This window comes from Rhinopithecus roxellana, chromosome 3 (assembly GCF_007565055.1).
Source record: "Rhinopithecus roxellana isolate Shanxi Qingling chromosome 3, ASM756505v1, whole genome shotgun sequence".
Taxonomy (NCBI): domain Eukaryota; kingdom Metazoa; phylum Chordata; class Mammalia; order Primates; family Cercopithecidae; genus Rhinopithecus; species Rhinopithecus roxellana.
This window is the reverse complement of record NC_044551.1, coordinates 117,253,893-117,262,284: the sequence shown is the minus strand read 5'-3', so window position 1 is coordinate 117,262,284 and position 8,392 is coordinate 117,253,893. Positions and strand designations below refer to the sequence as shown.

Below are 8,392 nucleotides of genomic sequence, written 5' to 3'. Positions count from 1 at the left end.
ATTGCAGCAATTTTTTGATGAGTAATGCCTTAGATTAACACTAATTATATTGCTATAAATTTGGTTCAGGATCAGAATAGGGTTCAGGAAAGGGAGAGAACAAAAAAAAGTCTCCAAACATTCAAACAGAAAAATGTTTTTTTTTTTTTTTTTTTTTTTTTTTGGGACTGAGTCTCACTCTGTCACCCAGGCTGGAGTGCAGTGGCACAATCTCAGCTCACTGCAGCCTCCGCCTCCTGGGTTCAAGCGATTCTCCTGCCTCAGCCTCCTGAGTAGCTGGGATTATAGGCGCACGCCATCATGCCCAGCTAATTTTTGTATTTTTATTAGAGACGGGGTTTCACCATGTTGACCAGGCTGGTCTTGAACTCCTGACCTAGTGATCCACTCGCCTCAGCCTCCCAAAGTGCTGGGATTACAGGCGTGAGCCACTGCACCCAATCTTTTTTTTTTTTTTTTAAACTTTAATTAAATGCTATTTTCCCATAGACTTCCCTAGACTGGTTTGCAATCTAAGGTAATAGGAAACAAGGCATTGGGCATTTTGAAGAAACTGCAGGTTGAGCTATGGTGCCAAGCAGAAGACTAAACACTGATTTGAGTGTCAAATCTCAGGCACGTTCTGGGATAGAGGCAGGTTCTCAAATGTTTCCTAGTGTTCTTTCCTTTTCACTAATTAAATTTTCCCTTCTCTGGCAAATCCAGTGCAGCGTATGATCCCCTCATTGCCTCTCTTGGTCAAATGGTTGAAGGGAACCTGTCAGGCACCTGTGGCTTCTGCTTAGATTGGAAAGGTGACAGACTAGCTCTGATTCACCTCCTCCTGAGACAGCCTGGACAGTGGAGGGGTCAACTGGAAGGCCGAAACCTGGTAACAGCTGCCTCTGATTCCTGGTGGAAATGACCAACCAGATTCAATCCATATCACTGGGAAAGATCAAGGAAAAAAATAGCCTCCTCCAAAATGGTAAAGAGGAAATAAGGAGACAAGAAACTAACAATATTTAGAATGGCACAAAAAGCAATACACATAAACTTCTTTTTGTTATTAAATCTAACTATAAGTTTCCTAAAGTCCAGTTATCAAGTTGAATTGTGTGGAGAGAGGAGAGAGGCCAACTGGAATTTCTCTCAAGAGTTCACAGCTTCAGTCTGAGAGGTCCTGGGTTTGCGCTGGGGGAGCCCCTTTTTGAATGAAGGCATGGGAGGGCTTGGCTCCATGCTGACTCCAGTTCCTTGGGTCCCTGCAGAGTGAGTCTGGCCTCTTTCACTGGTGTTTTCTGGTGCCTGAGATGGAGCACTGTGATACCTGGAACCAGATGAATACCACGAGCTGTTTCTGTAACGACCCATACTGTCATGCCGCCCTTGGTTCATGGGGTCATTGGACTTTTGGCCTTGTGGCCTGTAGCCTTGTCCTCGTCTGTTCCCTGGCAATACCTCCCGAAGTGGCTGGTAGAGCTGGCCACTGGAGTTTGCTATGGCTGCAGGAGTCTCTCCCGGTGCAAAGTTTTTCTTGTTAGCACTTGTAAGGCTGGGAGGAGAGGCACAGGTGGAAGAGGAAGCAGCAGAGGCATCACTTGGGCTACTCAAGGACACAGATGTAACTGAGCTACATCGGGATCTGGTTGAATAGCTGTTCTTTGGATGAGACACTTGTCCAAATGAATCAATGCTCTTCTTTAAGGTCTCTACATCACAGGTGAACCGGGCTACTCGTCCCAGATCCTCATCGTATTTACGTTCACTAACAAAGTGCTTGATATCAGCTCTGAGCTCAACCAATTGCTGCTCTGACATTTGAACAGCCACATGAGTCATCTTCTTTAGAAGTTCAGCCTTCTTTTGTCGGCTGAGCAAAATTTCCATTGCTTCAGCTTTCACTTTGTCCATTTCAGCAAGCAACGCCACTTCTCGATCCATTAAACAGCTCTCCAATTCAGCAAAGGCTTGTTTCATTTTCTTAATGGAAGCATCCATCTCTTCTTTAACTACAACTCGATACCGTGCAAGAGACACTGTGCAGCGCTGGAGGTCTTTCACAGATTTTTCAATATTGGAACTTAGCTTTTTATTGGTGGAGAGGGGAACATCTTCCATCTCCATAGCTGAAAACTGAGTTTCTGTGGTAGGTCTTGAGAGAGATTTGGCAGCACTCCTGGGTTGCTGAGAATTCTGAATACAGTGCATAGTCAAAGACTTGGTCTCAAAATCAGAGACACCATTCTGCAGCATGGATCCCGTTCTATCCGGCGTATCTAGCATGGCAGACTCGGGATCCTCTAATTCTCTGGCATCTACTGAAAGTGTCTCCAAACCTTCACTGAGTGAGTCCACAGACTCACTGTCATTGATGGCACCATTGACATGGTAGCCATTCATACCACCTTTTTCTGAGGAAGGCGCAGACTCTTCCTCTTGAATGGAAACTGATTTGCTAGAATCTGGGATGCTGTTACTCGGTTCTGCGGCAGGTTTCGGTTTGTTTTTCTTCTTTTTGTTCTTTCTCTTGCCTGTTACTGTCCATTCTTTGAGTACTTCACTGGCACTACCTTCCATGAATGCTTGTACTGTTTTGTCCACACAGTTATCAAAGTGCTGCAAAACCAGGATGATTTCATTGTTGCTCTTATTGGGAACTATTGCACGTACCGCATTTATCTTCTCTTTCATGTTCTCAAAAGCCCCTCCCTGGGCCAGTACAGTATTGGACTGCAAATCAAAGATGAATCCTGATGAATCCTTCTGGCTCTGTTTCCTGGACATTGTCGTTTCTTAGATTTTATTAGATGTATATTTCTCAAAAAATATACAAGAAAAGTATCCTTTTGCCTTGTCTGGATTTTGTGTAGGTATCTCTGATTCAAAAGTGGGCAATGGAAGTGTGCAGTTGGAAGCAAAAAATACGAAATCCTGCTGTTGGAAATTCTGCTCACTAGCTGTCAATCTCCTTTCCTTTTCTTGTATCGACTTCTTATCAGGAAGTATCATTGCAGATATTCATGTCTTCTTTTCCAGGGAGATTATCTGAGGTACCCAGGGTAGTCACATTCATAGAGACAGAAAGTAGAATATCAGTGGCCAGCAGCTAGCCCGGGTCCCCGCAATCGCCTTGTCGCCCCAGCTCCGGGATCCGCGTCCCAGACGCTCCCGGGTCTGAGAAGAGGAAAAGAGATCCTCCGCCTCCTTCACCTCTCCCTCTAGAGCCGCCGCCGCCGCCGCCGCCGCCGCCGCCGTCCGAAATATTTTATTTTTAAGAAAATAAATTAAGGAAACATGTATTATTTATGCCAAGACACAGTATGTTTTTGTCTAGCTACCAAATTCTAATTGTATGAATAATTTTTGTTTTATACAGATATAATCTTTGCTATAAAAATGTACGATTGCTTTTCTCTGCGTATTCTAGAAAGTAGAGCTGGAGACAAAGATATCATTGGCAATAATTGGGGGGTTGGGGTGGGGCAAGTACAAAGCCTGAGGTATCAGGTGTGAGGGAAAATGGAAATGAGGCAAAAGATATCATGTGATACTGATGGCAGGTCACAAGCCAGATTTGTTTACTTGATCTATAGGGCTGCTCTGAAAGAAATACAAAAGGAATTACACTTAGAGTAATCTATAGGAAACATTTTTAAAAGGCATTTTATCTGTTTAATTCCTTCCTCTTTCCCATTTCGCATTGGTCAAGATTCACCCCAAGAGAGGCTAAGGATTCTGGATTGCATCATTTGGCCCTTCATCGGCCATTCAAGAGACAAAGACCCATACCCTGCTGTGTGATGTTTAATACAAATCTGAAAACAGCAGGGTCCAGGTGGAACACTGATGAAACAGAGAAAGAGGGAAACCTTATTTTCTCCTGCAGTAGGAAGCTGCAGGAAACCTACTAAAGACTTTACATTCAAATATCCAGGTACTATAGACTCGGTTTTGCATAACAATGTGTATAGCAGTCTAGTAACTTATCCAGGGTTTTACTTAAAATCAGACTTTTAAATAATAACTCGTAATGCCGGCTGGGCGTGGTGGCTCACCCCTGTAATCCCAGCACTTTGGGAGGCCAAGGTGGCTGGATGGCGGGCAGATCACGAGGTCAGGAAATCGAGACCATCCTGGCTAACATGGTGAAACCCCATACCTACTAAAAATACAAAAAATTAGCCGGGAGTGGTGGCGGGCGCCTGTAGTCCCAGCTACTCGGGAGGCTGAGGCAGGAGAATGGCGTGAACCCGGGAGGCGGAGCTTGCAATGAGCCGAGATCGCGCCACTGCACTCCAGCCTGGGCGACAGAGCAAGACTCCCATCTCAAAAAAAGAAAAAAAAAAAAAAAAAAAGAAAATCTTTATGCCATTTGCTTACGGGTCTTAATATTTTCATTACAACAAATGCATTGATAAAGTATCTACAAGATCGAGAGTAATTTTACTTAAAATGTGTTCTGCAGAGAAGTATGGAAATATACTTTTGGTTTGCACTGTATGGCAAATAAAAGTAGTTTTAAAATCCTTTACATAAGAACGATGAAAGTCCTTTCAAGCATGGAGTTTATTATCTGACAGGTAGATATTTGTGGAGGTTTATACATCAGCATAGGTAACATGGTAATGTAGAACACAAAAGCTGACCTTGGGGTTTTGTTTTTTGTTTGTTTGTTTGTTTGTTTTGTAAGAAAATGACCAAACAGAATGGCAGATAGGACCACACTAACGCAGCTTTCAACCTATCTAAAGTCTATGTCATTTCAATATCTGTAAGACATCTGGCTGAGTATAAATTTTGGATACTATTCGGGTTCTTGATGAACCAGCCACACAATTTAATAGGCATGTTCTTTTGTGTTTTCAAAAAAAGGTTTAGATTGAAGGACTGGATTGTCACTGTATTTCAGATACAGTCCACAAGACAGTCCACAAGACAGCTCTGAAAAATAAAATAAATGATGTAATGCAGTGAGACAATCAGTATCTATTATGTGATTATTGAATGAAACTGTTTTCAAGAATAAATCAGAACGTTTTGAAAAATATATTAGAGACACAAACTTTTATGAAATAAAATGTATAGAATTAGATCCACTGATAGTACTGTCACATATACCAGCTGGGAGAATATTTTTGCCAACTTTGGAATATGCTAAAAAATAAAGAGCTCTAACTTTAGAAAAAGAAATTTCAAACATTTGAATTTAGTGTTCATTCTGGGTAGAGCAAATACATGAGCTTTATTCTATCAGGGAGTTTAGAAAATTCATCACATGATCTTTTGCTTCTAACAGAATGGCAGATTTGGTTGAGGAAATTCACAATAGAATGTACTTTTTAGGAAGAGGAAAAATCTGAAACGTAAAGGAACAGGTGAGAAATAAAATAGAAAATGTATGTGAATCTAAATAAATATCATATAAGTGTAGGCAAAAGAGCTAAAATTCAAAACAACAATGGCATGTATGCTAGGTGGGGCATGATTAGAGTTAACAGAGAGAGAAGAAGGAGTGCCTTAAGAGTCATGTATTATTCTGAAAAAAAGGTTAATAGATTATTCAATATTATAATTTTTTCATAAATTTCAAGGATAAAGCTAAAAGAAGTATAGGGTGTACATTTCTAAAACAGTGAAGAGAGAAGTAAAAACAGTAATATGAAAAATAGGACAATTAGGAAAGAAATAACATGTGATAAGGTTTGGCTGTGTGTCCCTACCCAAATCTCATCTTGAATTGTACTCCCATAATTCCCATGTGTGTTGGGAGGGACCCAGTGGGAGATAACTTGAAACATGAGGGCAGTTTCCCCCATACTGTTCTCATGGTAGTGAATAAGTATCATGAGATCTGATGGGTTCGTCAGGGGTTTCCACCTTTGCATCTTCCTCATTTTTCTCTTGCTGCCACCATGTAAGAAGTGCCTTTCGGTTCCTGCCATGATTCCGAAACCTCCTCGGCTATGTGAAACTATTAGTCCAATTAAACCTCTTTTTCTTCCCAGTCTCAGGTATGTCTTTATCAGCAGCGTGAAAACAGAATAGTACAATAAGTAAATATGAATGGCTTAGAAAACAGTAAAAATGAATGGATTATAAATAAATCAGAAAAAGATTAAAAATTAATTACAAGTTAGAAATATAATTAAAAAACATTTACAATAGGCAATAATAATAAAAAACTATTACCCAGATAAGTAAAACTTATATAAAAACATACATAAAATGATATTAAAGATATTCTAAGTACATTGATACATGTCCTACATTTATGAAAAGGAAGACATAAAGTTATAAATAATTAAATTATCCCATAGAATGTTTAAATTCAAGCTAATTCTATCAGAATTCCAGCTGGTGTTATATGGAGATTGAAAATCTCTTTTAAAATTTATGTGAAAGCACAAAGCCCAAAGAGCTAAGGCTTTCTCAAAGAAGAGAATACTATGAGGAACTTATCCTATAAGTTATTGCAACATTATTAAGTTATAATAACTAAGACAGTGTATATTGGTCCAGGCCGGGATGACATATTAAAATATTCTAATGATTTTTGTGAGTTCAATATTTAGCAATCAGAATGAACTTTTGGCCAGTCAGAACAAAGGTCTAACAAATCAGGACAAATAAAAGTAGATATGCTGTGCCGATGTGTATTACTGAAATAGAAGCTCTGGAGAAAAAGATAAAGAAATCGAACAAGAGAATGAAATGGAGAACACAGAAAGAGACCCAACTTCATGTGGAAATACATATGGAAGAAATGCCATGTTAGGAAGAAAGAAAAACTATTTGATTAGGCTGAGATGAGTATTTTTATATTTAAAAAATACATGAAATTTAATTCCCACTAATTAAATACTTAAAATGAGAGAAATACCTTAAATATCTTAAGAAATAGTATTTGGTAAACTTTCTGTCATTAAGATAGGTAAGACCATAAAAACAAAAGATTAATAGTTGACTATATTGAAATTAACAATTAACATTCATCAAATTACAGCATCAAAAAGTCAAAAGGCAAGTAACAAACCTGGAGAACTTATTTTCAAAATATCAAACTAATAAAGGGCCAGGCGCTGTGGCTCATACCCATAATTCCAGCACTTTGGGAGGCCGAGGCAGGTGAATCACCCGAGGTCAGGAGTTTGAGACCTGCGTGGCCAACATGGTGAAACCCCGTCTCTACTAAAAAGACAAAAATTAGCTGGATGTGGTGGCACACACCTGTAATCCCAGCTACTTGGGAGGTTGAGGCAGGAGAATTGTTTGAACCTGGGAGGTGGAGGTTGCAGTGAGCCAAAAATCATGCCACTGCACTCTAGCCTGGGTGACAGTGTGAGACTCCATCTCAAAACAAAACAAAACACTGAACAAAGAATTAGTATTCAGGAAAGTCTCTATGAGCTAACTCTGGCATGGGAGGCTGCCCGATGTAAAAAACATTGTAGAAATGGCTACAAATCAATAAGAAAAAAAGTAATTGTGTAGGAAAATTTAGCCAGGCCTGGTGGCACGTGCCTGTAATTCCAGCAACTCAGGAGGCTGAGGCAAGAGAATTGCTTGAACCTGGAAGGCAGAGGTTGCAGTGATTGTGCCATTGCACTCCAGTCTGGGAGACAGAGCAAGACTCCCTCCCAAAAAAAAAAAAAAAAAAAAAAAAAAAGATAATAACAAGTGATGTAGGGTATAGAGATATATGAAAACTCTTATACCCTGCTGGAGAAAAAGTTAATTGATACAAACACTTTGGAAAAAATTTAACATTATGATGGAAGTTTGAATATTTGAATTTTTTTAAATTCAGAAATTCTACTCCTTGCCATACACCGTAAGGAACTGATGCCACTAAACCTATACAAGAATGTTCACAGTAGCATTATTTACAATAGCAACAAACCAGAAACATCCTAATTGCCTACTGGCAGAATAATGGATAAATTATTGTATAGGTACACAATGGAATATTATACAAATAAGGACTACAATAAATTATATACGAACATAATTTTGCACTAAAAAAGCAAGTGGTTTTTTGTTTTATTTTATTTTTTTTGTTTTTTTTAGACAGAGTCTGACTGTCTCGCCCACACTGTAGTGGAGTGACTCCATGTTGGTTGGCTCACTGCAGCCTCTGCCTCCCAGGTTCAAGTTCAAGCAATTCTTCTGTCTCACCCTCCTGAGTAGCTGGAACTGCAGGTGCCTGCCACCACAACAGACTAATTTATATATATATATATTTTTTTTAATAGAGATTGGGTTCACCATGTTGGCCAGGCTGGTCTTGAACTCCTGACCTCAAGTGATCTGCCCGCCTAGGCCTTCCAAAAAAAAAAGAGCAAGGTTTTAAGGAGATTCCACATATATAAATAAAAATCAGGAACAAACAATATCGAACAGCATATTTTTG

The 8,392-nt window shown here is 39.6% G+C and overlaps 1 pseudogene across 1 annotated transcript; it reads right to left on the bottom strand.

Annotated features, from left to right (window-relative positions):
- Positions 1–382: 382 nt before the first annotated feature.
- LOC104676690 lies at positions 383–3,222 on the bottom strand (annotated as a pseudogene). The gene has a single exon (XR_004056212.1). The product of XR_004056212.1 is annotated as a spermatogenesis-associated serine-rich protein 2 pseudogene (transcript).
- Positions 3,223–8,392: the final 5,170 nt, after the last annotated feature.